This window comes from Cynocephalus volans, chromosome 4 (assembly GCF_027409185.1).
Source record: "Cynocephalus volans isolate mCynVol1 chromosome 4, mCynVol1.pri, whole genome shotgun sequence".
NCBI lineage: Eukaryota > Metazoa > Chordata > Mammalia > Dermoptera > Cynocephalidae > Cynocephalus > Cynocephalus volans.
The window spans coordinates 32,935,711-32,955,200 of NC_084463.1; the positions used below are offsets into that span (position 1 = coordinate 32,935,711).

Sequence of the window (19,490 nt, forward strand, 5' to 3'; positions counted from 1 at the left end):
AAGCCACAGCTGTGTCCTTTGTATGAAGTTGCTTGGTGGTGGCAAGGAAGAAGAGGGCCTTGGTGGCCTTCAGACTGGCAAGACCACCAACAGGGTTCCTGTGGACCCATATAGGAGTTAGGGGCCACAGACAACTGACAAAAGGAGTGACTCAGAGGCCAATGAGCCATTGCAAGGGAAGGGTGCATGTCCTGTCCCTTGGTAAGTATTTGAAGTGTGAGTGGTGGGGGCAATGGGCCCACCAGGGGAATATTGGGGCATAGTATGGATAGCTAATCTGCCTTTCAATCAGCACAGGGCCACTCAGTGGAGATTGGTCAGAAATATAGAACTGCAGAGGGTGCAGTTTTCTGAGAAGACTCAGGCCCAGACCAGAGTTTCCACACAACCCAGGTGTACCAGACCTCACAAGACCCAGAAGTGCTAACAAGGTCAACAATTAAAACCTGAGCTGAGGGAAGGTGGCACTCCTGCAGCAGAAAGTTGATCCTGCTCTCCAACTTGATGAGCAAGTTGCAGCCCAGGAAGAAAACGCCAAAGACCACGCCCTGGTGAGCCTTCTTGAGGATCGGAGGAATAGCTGTGACCCCAAGCATGGCCTGCTCCACTGTGCCATGGCCCTTGGTCCCCTGGACGGTCCTGCTTTTCCCCAGCTGAAGGCTATCACAGTGAGGAATACTTGTAAGGTCGCCGAGGATGGAGGCACAAGCCAGCAAAGAGCCAATGAGCCTTCTATGGATTTTGCAGATGCCTAACCAACTGGGGCCATTATTTTGGGAGAGGCTCAAGATCCATGGAAACCATGTGCCCCACAGGGCCAGCATGCAACCAAGTAGGTATGCCTTACGGCCACCAGACTACATCCCCAGCCTGGCCAAGTGAATGCCAACCAAAGAGATGCCCCACTGGAGAGGCCCGAGATCCAAGGAGACCATGTGCCCTGTGGTGCCAGTGCATGACTGAGCAGGTATGCTTTACTGCCACTGGACTCCATCCCCAGCCTGGCCGAGTGCATGTGGAACAGAGAGGTGCCCCACCAGAGAGGACCGAGACCCAAGGAGCCAGTAGGGGACTGAGCCAACACTGAGGCAGCTTTGCCAAATTGGCAGCCACAGCAATATCCTAGCGACATAGTAGTGTCGAATCAGTGGACTGTGAAATCCCTTGCCACAATGACTAAATATCAATGGAAATATACCAGAAATAAGAAAAATCAAGTACACCACCAAAGAGCAATAACTCTCAAGCTCTAGATCCTATAGAACAAGAAGCCCTTGAAATGTATGACAAGGAATTTTGAATGATAATTCTAAAAAAAGTAAATGAGATACAAGAAATCTCAGCTAGACAACATGATGAAATGAGGAAAAGTATACAGCACCTAAAAGAAGAAATGTCCAAGGAAATCAATGCCCTGAAAAAGAATGTAGCAGAGCTTGCTGAGCTGAAGAATTCATTCACTGAAATAAAAAACACAACAGAGTGTTTAAACATCAGGCTTGCAGAAGCAGAAGAGAGAATTTCTGACCTTCAAGAGGGGCTGTTTGAAATAACACAGGCAAACAAAAAAAGAAAGAAAGAAAAAAGATTTTAAAACATTGAAGAAAATCTAAGAGAGATATCAGACAACCTTAAGCGCTCAAATATCTGAGTCATGGGTATTCCAGAAGGGGAGGAAAAAGGAGATTGCATTGAAAACATATTCAACAAAATAGTGGCAGAAAACTTCCCAGGTATATGAAAAGACACATATCTTCAGATTCAAGAAGCTCGAAGATCCCAACAACCAAGACTAAGAGTGAAAGGATGGAAAAAGATTTACCATGCAAACAGAAATGAAAAGCAATCTGGAGTAGCTATTCTCATATCTGATAAAATAGACTTTAAACTAAAAACCATAAAAAGAGATAAGGAGGGTCACTACATAATGATAAAAGAATTGATCCATCAAGAAGACATAACAATCATCAATATATACACACCCAATGTCGGAGCAGCCAGATTTATAAAGCAAACCCTATTAAACCTAAAGAAGGAAATAGACAGTAATACCATATTAGCAGGGGACCCGAACACACCACTATCAATATTGAACAGATCATCTAAGCAAAGATTCAGCAGAGAAACGCAAGATTTAAACAACACTCTAAACCAATTGGACTTGGCAGATATCTACAGAACATTGCATCCAACAACATCAGAATATTCATTCTTCTCACCAGCACATGGATCATTCTCCAGGATAGATCATGTTAGGTCACAAATCAAGTCTCAACAAATTAAAAAAAATTGGAATTATCCAATGTATTTTTTCAGACCACAAGGTATTAAAATTAGAAATCAATAACAAGTGAAATTCTGGAAACTATACAAACACATGGAAATTCAACAGCATTCTACTTAATGACATATGGGTCCAAGAAGAAATCAAACAGGAAATCAAAAAATTTATTGAAACTAAAGAAAACAATAATATGTCATACCAAAACCTGTGGGATACTGCAAAAGCAGTACTAAGGGGGAAAATTATTGCCATAAATGCATACTTCAGAAGAATGGAAAGATGGTAAGTGAACAACCTAATACTTCACCTTAAAGAACTAGAAAAACAAGAACAATCCAAACCCAAAGTTAGCAGACTGAAAGAAATCATTAATATCAGAGCAGAACTTAATGAAATTGAAACCCCAAAATGATACAAAAGATCAACAAATCAAAAAGTTGGTTTTTTGAAAAGAGAAATAAAATTGACAAACCATTAGCTTGGTTAACTAAAAAAAGAAGAGAGAAGACACAAATAACAAAAATTAGACATGAAATAGGTGACATCACAACCGATACCTCTGAAATAGAAGGAATCATTAGAGACTTCTATAAACAACTATATGCCAACAAATTTGAAAATCAGGAGGAAATGGATAAATTTCTGGACACAAACAAACTGCCAAAACTGAACCAAGAAGACGCAGAAAATCTGAGCAGACCAATAACAATAAAAGAGATTGAAGCTGTTATTAGAAGGCTCCCCAAAAAGAAAGGCCCAGGACCAGATGGATTCACAGCAGAATTCTACAAAACATTCAAAGAGGAATTGATACCAATTCTCTACAAACTATTCCAAAAGATTGAAACATAGGCAATCTTCCCAAACTCATTCTATGAAGCAAACATCACCCTGATACCAAAACCAGGTAAAGATATGCCTAAAAAAGAAATCTACAGGCCAATATCCTTGATGAATATAGATGCAAAAATCCTCAGTAAAATACTAGCTAACAGAATACAGCAACACATACATAAAATTATACACCAACGATCAAGTTGGATTCATCTCAGTGATGCAAGGTAGGTTCAACATATGCAAATAAATAAATGTGATACACCATATCAATAAAATCAAATACAAGGACCATATGATCATCTCTATAGATGCTGAAAAAGCATTTGATAAAATTCAACAATCATTCATGATAAAGACTCTCTACAAGTTTGGTATAGGTGGAAAGTATCTCAACATAATTAAAGCCATTTGTGATCAACCCACTGCCAATATCATCCTGAATGGGGAAAAGCTGAAAGCTTTCCCCTTAAGAACATTAACTAGACAAGGATGCCCACTCTCACCACTCTATTCAATATAGTGTTGGAAGTACTAGCGATAGTAATCAGAGAAGAGAGGGAAATAAAGGGTATCCAGATTGGAAAAGATGAAGTCAAACTGTCCCTGTTTGCAGATGACATGATCCTATATATCAAACAGCCTAAAGACTCTACAAAAAAAATGCTGAGTTGATAAATTATTTCAATAAAGTTGCAGGATACAAAATCAACACACAAAAATCAGTAGCATTTCTATTCTGCAATAGTGAACATGCAGAAAAAGAAATCAAGAAAGCTTTCTCATTTACAATAGTCACCAAAAAAATAAAATACTTAAGAATAAAGTTAACCGAGGATGTGAAAAATCTATAATGAGAACTACAAACCACTGTTGAGAGAAATTAAAGAGGACACAAGAAGATGGAAAGATATTCCATGCTCTTAGACTGGTAGAATCAACATAGTGAAAATGTCCATACTACCCAAAGTGATATACAAATTCAATGCAATCCCCATCTAAATTCCAATGACATTTTTCTTAGAATGGAAGAAACTATCCAGACATTTACATGGAATAACAAAAGACCACACATAGCCAAAGCAATTCTGACCAAAAAAATAAAGGTGGAGGCATAGCACTACCTAAACTTAAACTATACTACAAAGCTATAATAACCAAAACAGCATGGTACTGGCATGAAAACAGACATGCTGATTAATGGAATAGAATAGAGAATCCAGAAATCAACCCACACACCTATAGCCATCTGATCTTTGAGAAAGGTGCCAAGCCTATACCCTGGGAAAGAGACTGCCTTTTCATCAAATGGTGCTAGAATAAGTGGATATCCATATGCAGGAGAATGAATCTAGTCCTATACCTCTCACCATATAGTAAAATCAACTCAAAATGGATTAAAGAATTAAATATACCCCCCAAAACAGTAAAACTTCTTAAAGAAAACATGTGAAACACTTCAGGAAGTAGGAATGATCACAGACTTCATGAATATGACCCCAAAAGCACGAGCAACCAAACGAAAAATAAATAAATGGGATTATATCAAACTAAAAAGCTTCTGCATGGCAAAAGAAACAATTAGCAGAGTTAAAAGTCAACCAACAGAGTGGGAGAAAATATTAGCAAAATATACATCTGACAAAGGATTAATATACCAAATGTAAAAGGAACTGAAACAACTTTACAAGAAGAAAACAAGTAACCCAATTAAAAAATGGGCAAAAGAACTAAATAGGCATTTTTCAAAGGAAGTTTGTGAATGGCCAACAGACATATGAAATAATGCTCAACATCACTCAGCATTTGGGAAATGAACATCAAAACCACACAGAGTTACCATCCCACCCCAATTAGGATGGCTAATATCCAAAAGACTGTGAACGATAAATGCTGGTGAGGTTGCAGAGTAAAAGGAACTCTCATACATTGTTGGTGGGACTGCAAAATGGTGCAGCCTCTATGAAAAATGGTATGGACGTTCCTCAAACATTTGCAGATAGATCTACCATATGACCCAGCTATCCCACTGCTGGAAATATATCCAGAGGAATGGAAATCATCAAGTCGAAGGTATACCTGTTCCCCAATGTTCATCGTAGCACTCTTTACAATAGCCAAGAGTTGGAACCAGCCCAAATGTCCATCATCAGATGAGTGGATACGGAAAATGTGGTACATCTACACAATGGAATACTACTGTTCTAAAAAAAAAAAATAATGAAATACTGCCATTTGCCACAATGCTGATGGACCTAGAAAGAATTATATCAAGTGAAATGGGTCAGGTACAGAAAGAGAAATATCACATGTTCTCACTTATTTGTGGGAGGTAAAAATAAATAAATACACAAATAAACTGGAGGGGGAGGGAAGAAGACACAACAATCAGAATTCCTTGAAGTTGATACAGCAAGCAAACAGATATGAGGTTGTTGTGAGGGAGGGGGAGGGAGGGAGGGAGGTTTTGGTAATGGGCCACAATAATCAATCAGATTGTATATTGACAAAATAAAATAATATTTAAAAAAACACACAAAAAAACAAAAACAAAAACAAAAAACAAAAACAAAACAAAGAAATAAACAAAAAATAAATAAATAAAACCTGAGCTGAACAAAAAGCATTCTTCAGAGAATCAGCAGCAAAGCAACAATTTAGTTCAACCACAGGGCTCAAGTGCTGATTCCCTTAGGAAGTTCAACCTTTTTTGAAGTAACCGAAGGACCACAAATTAGTTCCAGTGCAGAGTTTTAGTGGTGGAAACAGTTAATAATCCAACACAGAGACAAAGCTCTGATATTAGCTAGTAAAGTCCTAACACCACCAAAGAACACCTATAAAACCTAGAAGGACCTCAAGCCCCCCAGGCTCCTAAACCAGGAGCAGAGGAAGGCTGAGGGCCTCAGCCATGCCCGCCCAGTGTCTGTACCCAGCCCAGCAATGACCACTGAGCCACTGATGGAATAACTCTGGGCTCCTGGGCAGGGGCATTGAGGGCCAGTGGCCTCAGCCACACCCCCCAACATCCACATCCAGCTCAGTGACAACTGAGCTACCACCAGAAGTCCCCTGGGCTCCCCTGCTGGGATAAAGGGTGTGCCACAGGCCTCAACCATGCCTCTTTCTCCTTTCTCCTCTTTCAACCCTATACCCTCCCCCTTTCCCTCTCCCCCTCCTCCTCAACTGTTCTGCAACATCTTAGAATTTTAAAAATAATAATAATAAATTAATTAAAAAGTTAAAATAAACAGTTTGATATATTAATTAGAAAAAAAGAAATATTTTAACGTCAGTTGAAGCACTCCCATTTTATTTTTCAGCCTCCATTACCAGAGATAGACAGTAATTAACCACGATTTCATATTTTACTAGATACAAATCTGTAAGCAATATGTAGTAATATTTATACATCTTTAAATGTACAGATGTGATGAATTACATTAAAAGATTTCCAAATGTAAACCAACCTGCAACATTGGGATAAAGACTAATTGGACAAATATGTATTTTCAACTATTGTGATAGATTTGGTTTGCTAAAATTTTGTTGAAGATCATTGCATTAGTGTTCATAATTGTCAATGGCCTGTAATTTTTCTGTTTTACAAAAAATAAAATAAAAAAACCAGTGTTGCACTTGAATAGTCAAATGAAAATATAATTATTTTGCTTTTGTAAGATTTCTTTTTTATTTTGGAAAGGTTTAGAATGTTCTCTTTGTCTTTGATATTAAACTTTACAAATATGTCTCTGTGTAGATTTTTCTTAAAATACTGTAAGACCTGTGCACCATGCACAAATCCCACACACACCAGGATGGCTCACCTCACAAAGACCATGAGACAGAGACCGTTGCAATCAGGCAACAGGAGTTTTATTCCAGCATGCTGGGGTCACTTAGTCTCCTGGACAGAAGCGACCCCGAGCTTACAATACAAGCACCTTTTATACAGTTTTTCTGAACAGATCTTTGTGACAGGATGAGTTGTTGGTTATCTGTGGCACCTTTAGATTTACAGGTGGGCTTTAGCAGGCTGGTACCCCGATGAGGAACAGCGCATTTCTCAATCATTTATCTTCCCCAGGGTCTGGCCAGGTGGCCTTTAGATAAGGAACTAGTCAGTTCCTGGAACCAGGTGGGGGTCATTCCCTTCCTGGAATGTTTAGTGTGCTCGGGCCCACCTGACCTTTATATGGCCTCTTAGAAGCTGCTTTACTTAAAATGTTTTTAGCAAGCCTTTGTTACAAAACTGAGTATATTAAAGTTATATTTTTCTACAATTCCCCTACAATTTTCTACAATTCCCCTACGATTCCACGTTACATTTTAAGATGTAACTGTACTCTTGCTTCACATATGGAAAAGTCTTGATTATTTTTTCAAGTATTTCCTCTTCTATATTTACTTGCATATTTACTTTTGGCAATGCTGTTGTGTTGAAGCCATTGGTCTTTTTTGTTTGTTTGTTTGGGTGGAGTAACAAATTTTAAAATAGACATTCCGGAAACAAAAGGTAAAAAAATAATAACAATAAAGTTCAACAAGGTCTCTTTCTGAATTTACAAAAGCGTACACTGACAATCACGGACCAGCTTCACAATTGCATCAAAAATGCACATTATAGTAATTACATGTACATATTATGTTTAAAAAAACATATAGCAATATTATTATATTTCCCAGAGGCTGTCACATCCTCCAAATATTTCTGCTTAAAGATTGTTACACTTCTCACTGTGTAACAGAGGTGAAAAAAAAGATTTCTCAAAGCAACATGAATGCAATGAGAAGCCCAAGGGGACTGTGCTGTGAGGCACCCTCCCACAAGAATGCACTTACTCGCCACTCATAGAGAAAAGGGCAGTTTATTCACTCCCGCCGGCCAGCAACCATCTCTCAAAGAGGAACCAAGAAAGAACAGCTCCAGGCCTTGGTCTTGTGGGCTTTTAAAGGCAAAAACCACATCCCGTTGGCACACGGGTTTGTCCGGGTGCACAAAGCAAGCGAGGTAGCTAGGGTACAGAAGCCAAGAATGAGCCAGTAGAGCAATCAAGGATACAGATTTTCATTGTCTATGGTTCCTGTTCCCCTGTAATAGTTCACTGTGTATGGCTCCTGTTTCTATGCAACAGTTTTTGTTACTATAAGAAGGTCAACGGTTTCTCATGCAGAAGGGGCGTAGTCTGCAGGTCAGACAGAGGGTAAAATGGAGTTACTTAGGTTAAGAAAGCAATTCTACAGAAGCAGATAGCGTACATTATGAGGGTAGAAGGAGCTCTATTTCAACTGCACCTCAGCAACTCCTCTGTTAGAAGGAGAAAACTGGGTACAGCCCTGATTCAAAGTTAGCTTCTGCTTTTCATTGTAAAGACAATGAAGTTTCACAAGAAAAGTCAGTTGACTCAATCATTTCAAAAGGACACAAAGACACGGGCAATTTGACAAAAGTTAACTACGGCTAAATATAGCAAACAGCTTGCCCTTAGCAAACATTTTTTTCACATTTTTCCCTACAGCAATTCTTTAAAAATCTCTCAACAGGATTGGTATGTCAGCCACCTGTTAGCTCTAAAATCATTAAAGTATACAATCCCATATCTAAACAGTGATTAGAGTTGATTAGATGAGCTGTTGCCTGGCTAGCTGTGAGCTTTTGTCCCTGGCTGGGGGCTTTTGCCCCATACATGCATTACCTAAAACCTCTATTCTAAAAATCAAATGAAAATCAAGATTTCTAACCCTCTGCAGAAGATATGCTATGTTCCTCTGCTGTGTATCTCCAGCAATAGGGTTTTCTGTATAATCTGGCTGGTTCCCATTACTTGTCCTGGTGCTTTGTTATTTTATACTGTGTGAAAAAAAAAATGACATTTAACACCCAATGGACAGTGACACAATGGAGATTCTTTAGCAATTCTTTAGTATCCACACTCAGGGGCAAAAATTTTTATTCCTGAGTATCACGGTCCTTCTCTCACACTAGTTTATGAGCAGTTACAAGGCGAGATTTTTGTGTGTGTGTTTTCTGTGTCTATTCTAAAAGCACTGAAGATGCATTGCCTTACTTTTGAATGGAGAAAGGGGGAAATTCTACACTGAAAAGTATTTCTGCACCTACAGAATTACTTTATTTGTAAAATAACTCTTAATTTTTGAAACACACACCAGGATTCAGATTTAGTACATTTTTAACAAATGAAAACATTTGTCTTTCTATGAGTTGTTATTTAAAAAAAAAAAAAAAAAAAAAGCTGTTAGGACAAAACTGAAAAAAAAATGCAACCAAAAGTATAATCTAATAAGCAATTAGCTTACGAAGAAGAAATAAGTGTAAGTTAATGCAGTGTACCCGTAAGGAACCATATCCACTGCTGGGATCTCTACCCACATTTGTAAGTATTTACTGTATCATTTGGGGCCACCTGTAAAGCTGAGGGAGATCGATGCTTTAACTTACAGCTAATCAGTATTTTGAAACCAGCAGCCATTTACTTAAATGAAAAAAACAAATAATAGATTTTAGTTTTTTATCTTATGATACTGACACTACTGGGAAAACAAGACAGGAATGAAATATCAAAAGTTTTAATTTAAGTGACAGAAAAAAAACCCCAAAACAATTGTTACAAATCAAACTGCAGGAAACAATACATCTGAGAGAACTATTCATTTCCTTATACAGAAGTCTTTCTGTGCAACTGAAATAAATCTAAAGAGCAGCATAAAGACCACTGAAATTGATTAATTCAACACAGTAAACATTTTTTTAAATCTTAATTGAAAAAACTATTACCTAGTACTTTACACTTATTATTTTTTTTTACAAGTTTTGTGATTCACACTCAAAGTTCAATCTGTGTTTAATATTCTTAAGTTCAGAAACATCAAAGCATAAAACTGCAGAAGGCTTGTGATTTTTTATTGCTTTTATGCAAATTTATCTTCTTTTTCCAAAAGATGAAGCCACATGAATTTTGCACACCCATAAGAGTGAAGAAAACAGTTCTATTTCTTTTTTACTTGGATATGGTCTCTTAAGGAAATAATCTCTAAGAAATTGCTTTTTTTTCTTCGTAATAATGGTCTTCATATTTCTTAGGATCTAATGCTAAAATCTGAAGAGTGTCATCATTGAAAATTGTTCCCTCTGTCCTGCTTTCGTTCCTTTATATTTTCAAAGGCACAACACTTGTTAATTTTTCTGGATCTGGGGCTTGTAGGATGAAAGTTTGCTTCCCCCCAACCCTCTGGTCGTCTTCCTCAAAGTGGCCATCAGGCAGCTTTCTGTTTACAGAAAAATGTATCAGTTCACCATTGACTACAACCAGTTCACTGTTTCAATAAAATCAGGCTGGATTTACAGGTCTAGGCTGCTGTCCTTAGGGGCACTTCTGTGATTCAGCAAGTGGGCAACGATGGCGGCCAGGGTCACTTTTCCAGGGAAAACTCCACAGCAGTGGATGCACTTGAAAGTGGGCAATTTCAGAATTGTATGGACTGTTGGCATGATGTGGTGAGTCTTCTTCAAATGCACTTTATGTTTCAGTAGTCACAAAGGTGCCAAAGCAAATGGGGCAGGTCAACACTTGTTTCCTAGGGCTGCCAGGGGTGCTGAGGCCTCACCTTGACATACACAGGCACGAGTGACTTGGAGTGTATTCTAGCAAGTACGGCCAAGTAGACTTCCTGTTGCCCAAGCTCCTCCTTTGACAATATGGTAATAAAATCAAGATGGGGAAATAGAAGGTTGCTAATAGCGTTGATATCTAATTGAAAGCCTTTGCTACTATAATCTAGAGGTTACTTCTTCTTCCTGTGGTGCATAGTCCTAGTATGCTCTGAAAGACTTCTGATATTAAGAAAAGTACATGGACAGAACAGGCACTCCAAGGCATGCATTAGCGAGTGATGAATGAGCTCCTCCACTGAGACTCAGCACTCACAAGAGAGACATAGAATTGTTTTCTCTCTCATTCACTTTTAAAATGGTGCACATGCTGCTAGTTTTTCAGGCTCAAGTTTTTCTCTAGACTTGGATTCACTGTGCTTATGAACCACTTCCATATGAACCTGGTAGACACTGGAAGAAAAGAACTCACTGTAAACTGGGCAGATTTTCCACTGATTGGCTTATCTGAGCACCTGAATCGCATCTGCTGCAGAGGGAAGAGGCCTGAACAAACATGCTCTGAGCAGCATTTACTTGCACTGGAGGCACGGGCATACTGGACATGGAGCTGGCCATCTGTGCTACTGTGCCTGAGGGCAAGAGCTGGATGCGCACCTGTGGAGCAGCAACAGTCGTGATGCCTGTGGTTGGCACAGTGCCACACACACTGTGGGCAGAATGTAGGTTGGAATCCCATTCACTTGCTTCTCTGTAGGGATGAGCTGCCCGACAATTGAGTCTGACATTAGGAAAGTGGTGTTCTGAGAAGCTCCAGGTCTGACTGGCTGGTTCACAAGCAAACTGTTGGTGCTGATAGGCTGGTTGAGCTCCAGGACCCCATGCCTGACTGGCTGGCCCACAGGAAGAACTCCTGACATAACAGACTGACTGAGCTGAAGAATGCCTGAATTCACACCCTGGTTCACAGGGATGACACCTGAGGAGACTAGTTGGGAGAAAGAAGCCTTGATAGGACCAGCTCCCTAGAAGGGAGAACCTTCAATGGGACCATCAGGCAGGGGAGAGAAGCTGTGAGGGGTCCTTCTTGCCAACAGGGAGAATCCCGGATTAGACCATCTGGCTAGAAGAGAGAAGCCCAGAAGTTGCAGTCTGTCCAGGGATAACCCCAACAGGATACATCTGGCCTGCAGGAAGGACCCGTGACCGAACTGCCTAACTCACGTAAATCACCACTGGTGAAATGGCCTGCAGAACTCTGAGGGTGACAGAGGGACTGACAGCAAAGACAGCAGGCCCATCGGGTCTGTTTATGGGCCCAACAGGCTGGGTGAGGAGTAAAATCCCAGTGCAGATGGTCTGATTAATGGCTGGGACATCAGTTCCAGCAGACTTATTTATATGCCCAAATGGTGGACTTAAGGGCAACACAAGATTCACTGACTGATTAATTGGGACCCCATGAGAAAGAAAGGCTGAGGAGCTGAGGGCTGCAGAGTGATGTTCCTCTGGCCCACTGGCAGAGAACTAGGGAGGAGAATCACAAGGGACTGGACAATAGCAGGTGGGGAATAGGTGAGGCTCCCAGAAGTACCCAGAGCTGCAGTCTAGGGCTGCAATCGCTGGGCTGGGCTTGGACTATTCTGTGGCAAGGCAGCAAGGAAAGATGAAAGCAGGTCGGTGGGACTGGGATGCCCAGAGCACTACTCTCGTGTGGCATGGCCTAATGTGCGGCTGGTTTTGGAGCAATATGCATTTGCTTTAAAAGTCCAGTCCCCTTAATATGTTCTGAAATCACAGATCTAAGCTTATTCTCCAAATCCCTATGTCCTGTGTCATGGTATGACACATTAAAGCATCCTGGCTATTGGCATTGGCACTGCATTTTTTTACAATAATATTTGTCAGATGGTAGGATCATCTCACATGGATAGAGTATCATTAGTTCTCGTTTGCTCATCCATCTCCTCACTTCGCAGGCCAAAGTAGGAGTTAATTAGGTAGTGAAAATGGGCTACCAGAAGGTCCTTCTTCACGCTCTCGCACAAAGTGTTAGAAAAGTTTCATTTTAAATATGTAAAACTTATCATATCACTACTAGATGATTTAGTTTCTCTTAAAATGTATGTAGGTCTGGACTTTCCTAACAGATGCGTGGAACATTCTGACGTGCTTTCCCACAACTTTGGCTTGAAGTGGGGCTGACTTGGCTTCCTGAGACAAATCGAGAGCCATTTTCTCTCCCTGGTCGCTGAGGGGAGGGAACGCGGTCGCCAGGACTGCGCCAGCGCTGAGGCGGGGTCCTGACGCGCGGGGCGGGACGGAGGCGTCCCCTGGGCTTGGGCTGCTGCCAGGGACGCGGCGTAGCTCGGCGGAGGGCGCGGCGGCCGGAAGCGGCGTTTCTGGAAAGCTGAGGATAGGGACACCTCCCGGCCCCGTGGCCATCCGCCAACGCCAGCCGCCGTGAGAATCCTGGGGCATTCTCAGGGTGCCGGGATCGTAGCCCCAAGGGAGTCGGTCGTCCCGCGACGCGCCGAAGCCGCGCAGTCCGCCGCTGTCACGTGGGGGCAGGGCCACCACCGGGGGAGGGGGACGGAGAGGGGAGGGGTCAGAGGGCGGAGGCGAGGGTGGGCAGAGAGAGAAGGGCATGGGGCGTGTCCTGGAGGAGCGGGTGGAAGGGGAGAGATGGACAGAGGGGCCTCCGGTGGGAGCGCGGGGTGGAGGAGGGGCGAGGGGGCAGGTGCCGGAGGGCTGCGGCCCAAAGTCGTCGGGGTGAGGCGGGAGAGCACGGCCCGCGGCTACGAATGACGTCCAGGAAACACCCTCCCTGCGGCCTGGGCCGGCTGTCCCTGGACGCCTCTTCCCGGAGGAGCCTTGAACGACGGTCGATGGAGGGCAGGAACACAGGGTCGCGCCTACACCTGCCCTGTTCTCACCACCCACCCAGCACCTAAAGAAAGGAAAAAAAAAAAAATCAAATTCGTGTTGAAAATCTTGACAGTTTCAGAAAGGCACGAAAAAATGTGAGAGTCATTCTTGTGGATATTGGACTTGACAGCTGCAGGGAGATTAAACGACCTTCAAGGCTTCAATCCAGGAGATAAGTACTTCTATAATACAGTACGGGGACATGTGTCTCAAGGAAATCTTCTGGAAAGAAACTGAGATATCGAACAAAGCCATACCATTGTAGCCTCTGTACATACTTGACAGAAGTGCTTCCGTCATTCAAAAATCATTTCCATCATTACCACGTAGGTGATATTGACCAAGAACTGGTGATGCCCTGCCCGAAGTGTGTGGACGCCCTGACTTACATCTGAATGTTGTCTGGGAGGGTTCTACGTGTCAGTGCAGCAGAGTAATAGGATAATCAGTAACTACTTACATCGGGTCTATTAATAAACACTTTTTTGTCTGTTTTCTTCTTTTTTAACATTTACATTTTTATTTAGTATTTCCACTTGCTGATCCTTATATTTTTTTCCTTTACTATGAAATCCTCATTTTGAGATTATAATTAGATTTATATTAAATATTAATGCACAAATTATAATTTTCATCTGACATCACACTTTTATTTTCTGTTTTACTTCACTGACAGTTTGTTTTTCTCAGACAACTCATATTACCCTAGAAATATTAACTACCTTTCCTGTAAAAGTATTTGTGTGACTGATTATTAAATACAAGCCCTGATTTATGCCCCTTGGTAAATATGCCTTTGGTCATATCCTACAATTTTGAGAAGTAGTTTTCTCCTTTTATTTTTATGTCTTGATCTCTCTCTATCCTTCTAACGACATAGTGAGATGGAAGTCTATTTAATAGTTTCTAAATACAAAATTCTTGTTTATTTTTCTCTTTAAAATATTCTATTTCTTCCAATTTATTTATGGTGCCCTAAAAGAAGGCCACTTAATAAATTGTATATTTGAAAAAAAGTGAGTGCACAAATGCAGTTGAGTTATTAAAATATATTCTTCACTTTTGCATACTTAATCTTTTGAATTTCCACCTACATTATGTTATGACTGTTATATTATGAAGAGAAAGTTGAAAGACTTTTACAGTAAACCCCTATATACTTATGCCCTAGGTTTTACGATTAACATTTTGTTGCATTTACTTTATAACCTCTCTATGCATTTGTCAATGCCTTTGTCTAACCATCAATCCATCTTACTGTTTTTTATACATTTCTTTTTATTTATTAATTTATTATTATTTTTTAAACACAATTGAGGGCCGGCCCCTGGCTCACTTGGGAGAGTGTGGTGCTGGTAGCCCCGAGGCCGCGGGTTCGGATCCTATATAGGGATGGCTGGTGCACTCACTGGCTGAGCGTGGTGCAAACGACGCTGAGCTGAGGGTTGCAATCCCCTTACCGGTCAGAAAAAAAAAAAAGAAAGAAAGAAACATAATTGATTGCACGTGTGTGTGGGGTACCACGTTGAATATCAATACCTGTGTGCAATATGTGATGCTTAAATCAAGATAATTATATACACCTTAACAAAATGTAATCATTTTTCGTGACCCTTTATAAATTTCTTGCTAAACACCTCTCCTCCTCCCCTTTCCCACCTCTGGTAACCTCAGTTTTGTTCTCTCCTTTTGAAACTTTAATATATAATTGTGATTGTTTCTTTTTTATTTTATTTGTTTATCATTATTTTTTAATCTCTCACTTAAGAGTGAAAACATGTGGTATTTCTTTTTCTGTGCTTAGTTTATTTCACTTAACATGATTTTCTCTACATACATCCATGTTGCTGCGAATGGCAGAATTCTGTTTTATGGCACAGTAGTTAGTATTCCACTGAGTATATATATCACGTTTTCTTTATCCAGTTATCTATCAGTGGGCGTTTAGATTGGTTCCAACTCTTAGCTATTGTAAATAGAGCTGCAGTAAACATGGCAGTGCAGGTATCCGTTTGACATGATGATTTCCTTCCCACTGGATATATGACCAGCAGAGGGATTGCAGGATCATATGGTAGTTCCATCTGTATTATTTGATGAAACTCCATACTGTTTTCCAGAAGGGCTTCATTGATTTACAATCCCATCAACAGTGTGGGAACATTCCCCTTTCTTCCCATCCTTGCCAGAATTTGTTATTCACTGTCTTTTTGATAAAAGCCAGTCTAACTGGGGTGAGAGGATATCACAATGTGGTTTTTATTTGCATTTCCCTGATGCTTAGTAATGTTGAGGATTTTTTTTTTTTCATGTGTTTGTTGGCCATTTGTATATCTTCCTTTCAGAAATGCCTATTTAGCTCCTTTGCCCATTTTTAAATTGGGTTACTTTTTAATTTTTTTTTACTGTAAAATTGTTTGAGTTCTTTACATATTCTGGATATTAATCCCTTGTTGGATGCATGGTTTGCAAATATTTTCTCTAATTCTGTAGGTTGGCTTTTCACTCTGTTAATTGTTTCTTTTGCTGTTCAAAAGCTTTTTAGGTTGATATAATCCTATTTATTTATTTTTTCTTTTGTTACCTGCCTTTTGGGGGTCATATTCATAAAGTCTTTGCCCGGTCCTATTTCCTGAAGTGTTTCCTCTATGTTTGCTTTTAGGAGTTTTATAGTTTCAGGTCTTATATTTAAGTCCTTAATCCATTTTGAGTTAATTTTGGTATGTGGCTAGAGGTACAGGTCTAGTTTCATTCTTCTACTTATGGATGCCCAGTTTTCCCAGCACCATTTATTGAAGAGACAATATTTCCCCATTATGTGTTCTTGATACCTTTGTTGAAGGTCAGTTGGATGTAAGTGTGTAGGTTGATTTCTGTGCTCTGTACTCTGTTCCATTGGTATGAGTGTCTGTTTTTTTGCCAGTACTGTGCTGTTTTGGTTACTATAGCTTTGTAGTAAAATTTGAGATCAGGTAGTGTAATTCCTCTGGCTTTATTTTATTTATTTATTTTTGCTCAGGATTGCTTTGACTATTTGGGTATTTGCTTTTGGCTATTGTTCCATGTGAATGTTAGGATTTTTTTTTTTTCCATTCTGTGAATAATGTCATTGGTATTTTGACAGGGATTGCATTGAATCTGTAGATCACTTTGTGTAGTATGAGATTTTTCACAATGTTGATTCTTCCAATCCAAGAGCATAGAATGCCTTTCCACCTTTCTGTGTCCTCTTTAATTTTTTTCAGTAGTGATTTGTAGTTCTCTTTGTAGAGATCTTTCACCTCCTTGGCTAAATTGATTCCTAGGGATTTAATTAATTAATTAATTTATTTATTTATTTTTGGTGATTATTGTAGATGAGCTTGATTTCTTGATATCTTTTTCTGTTAGCTCCTTTTTGGAATATAAAAATGCTACTGATTTTTGCATGTTGGTTTTGTATCTTGCAACTTTACTTAAATCAATTATCAGCTCTAAGAGTCTTTTAGTAGAGTCTTTTGGTTTTTCTATACAGGATTGTGTCATCTGCAAACGGGGACAGTTTGATTTTGTGTTTTCCAGTCTGAATAACTTAGATTTCTTTCTCTTGCCTCATTGCTCTGGCTAGTAGTTCAAATGCTATGTTAAATAGGAGTGGTGAGAGTGGGCATCCTTGTCTTGCTGCTGTTCTTAAGGGAAAGGCTTTTAGCTTTTCCCTATTCTGGATTATTTGATTGGTGGATTTATTGAGTCTGGCTTTAATTGTGTTGAGACATTTTCCTTCTATACCTAATTTCCTAAGGGTCTTTATCATGAAGTGATGTTGAATTTTGTCAAATGCTTTTTCTGCATCTATTGAGCTAATCATATGGTTTTTGTCCTTGATTTTGTTGATGTGGTGTATCACATTTATTGACCTGTGTATGTTCAACCATTCTTATATTCCTGGGATGAATCCCACTTGATCATGGTATATCATTTTTTTGATGTGTTCCTGTAGTCTCTGTTTGCTAATATTTTGTTGAGGATTTTTGTATCTATGTTCATCAAAGACATTGGATTAATCATCAGCAAATGGAACCTTAAGGAATCCACTAAGTGCTTAGTTATCAATAAGGTAGTTCAAGTATTGTGAAATTTATGTGATCTTTAGGGGACAGGACCACCAAACAGTACATGCAGATTTTGCATGTGTGTGGACCAAAGACACTTTTGACATTCAGTTTTGCTATATATAAACAGAATGTGTAAAAACTTTTTTCTTTCTTTTCTTCTTTTTTCTTCCTTTACAAGAGGTAAGTAAAAGATTTAATTTGATTCTTTTGGGGGGGAAAGGAGTTGAAAGTAGGTCTTCATTTTGCAGTCGTTATCTGTATGAATTAGTCATAGTTGACTTGTACGTCTCCATCAATATCTGCTTCTCTGATCATTTCATCTGTTTCTTTATCTGCTAGATTTTCTCCTAAGTTTGTGACGTGGTTCTGCTGGGCTGATGTAACCATTGCCATCCTTGTCAAGGATTGAGAATGCCTCATGGATTTCTCTTTCACTATCCATATCTTTCATTTTTCGAGCCATCATAGGCAACAATTCTGGGAAGTCAGAGGTTCCATTATGATCTGCATCCACTTTGTTGATCATATCGCACAATTTGGCTTCTGTTGGATTCTGGCCCAGTGACTTCACAACAGTTCCAAGTTCCTTTGTTGTGATGATGCCATCACCATCTTTATCAAATAGGGATAAAACTTCCTTGAATTCAGCAGTCTGTTCTTTGGTCAGTTGATCAGCCATGGTGGGAGCAAAAGGAAGAAAAACAGAAAATAAGGATGGCTGCACCAGTGCAGGGGCTGTGATGGTGGGGGTGTGTCCACTGCTGCTGCTCCTGGTAGGAAGCATTGTGCACTATGTACTGTGCCACCACTGCCTGCACCATTGCCTGACTGATACACATTTTATACATTTAAATGTGTTTTAGACACTGGTACACATCAACCCCTGAACATTTCAGAATGTATCCATGTGATTTTTTTTTTTTTTGGCAGCTGGCCAGTACAGGGATCTGAACCTGTGACCTTGGTTTTATATTAACTTCAGCTTCTTTGCATATTTTTTAAAATTTTATACTTATTGTTTGAGGTTAAGTATCCATTTTTTTGAGTTAAGTACAGCTAGTTTGAAAATGCATGCACTCATGTAAGATGTTGAAATTATCATCACTACAAAAATTTCTTTTCTCCCACTCCCATTCCAGTTAATCATTTACTTCCAAAGCCCCACAAGAGTCGAACACTATTATGACTTTTTTCATAATGGATTAGTTTTCTTTCCTAGATATTTATATCAGTGGAATCTTACAGTATATGCAGTTTTGTGTGAGGTGTTTTTTTAAAATCCCCACTCAGTGTAATGTTTTAAAGATAATGTTGCATGTATTAATAGTTGATTTTTTATTAATTTAATTTTTAAAAAATAATTGTAGGTTCATATGCAGTTGTAAAAAACAATAAAGAAGGATACTGTATACTCTTTTTCTGTGTTCTCACAATAATAACATGTTGCAAAACGAAAGTACAATGTCACAAGTAGTTTAGGGACTTTGGTAAAATCTACCAATCTTCTTCAGATTTTCTGTTTTACTTTGCATGTGTGTATGTTTACTTTTATGCAATTTTATCATAAGTATAGGTTTCAGTGTCCACCACCAGAGTCAAACACAAAACAGTTCCATTCTCAGAAGGATTCCTTGTGTTGCTCTTTTATAGTCATACAAATTCCCCTTGCCACAATTCCTGAATGACTAATATGTTCCCAATTCTGTGATTTTATCTTTAT

The 19,490-nt window shown here is 39.5% G+C and overlaps 2 pseudogenes; both read right to left on the reverse strand.

Moving 5' to 3' along the window:
* Positions 1-9,941: 9,941 nt before the first annotated feature.
* On the reverse strand, positions 9,942-14,554 carry LOC134375938 (activity-dependent neuroprotector homeobox protein 2-like; annotated as a pseudogene).
* A 3,453-nt stretch (positions 14,555-18,007) lies between these two features.
* On the reverse strand, positions 18,008-18,449 carry LOC134375182 (calmodulin-like; annotated as a pseudogene).
* Positions 18,450-19,490: the final 1,041 nt, after the last annotated feature.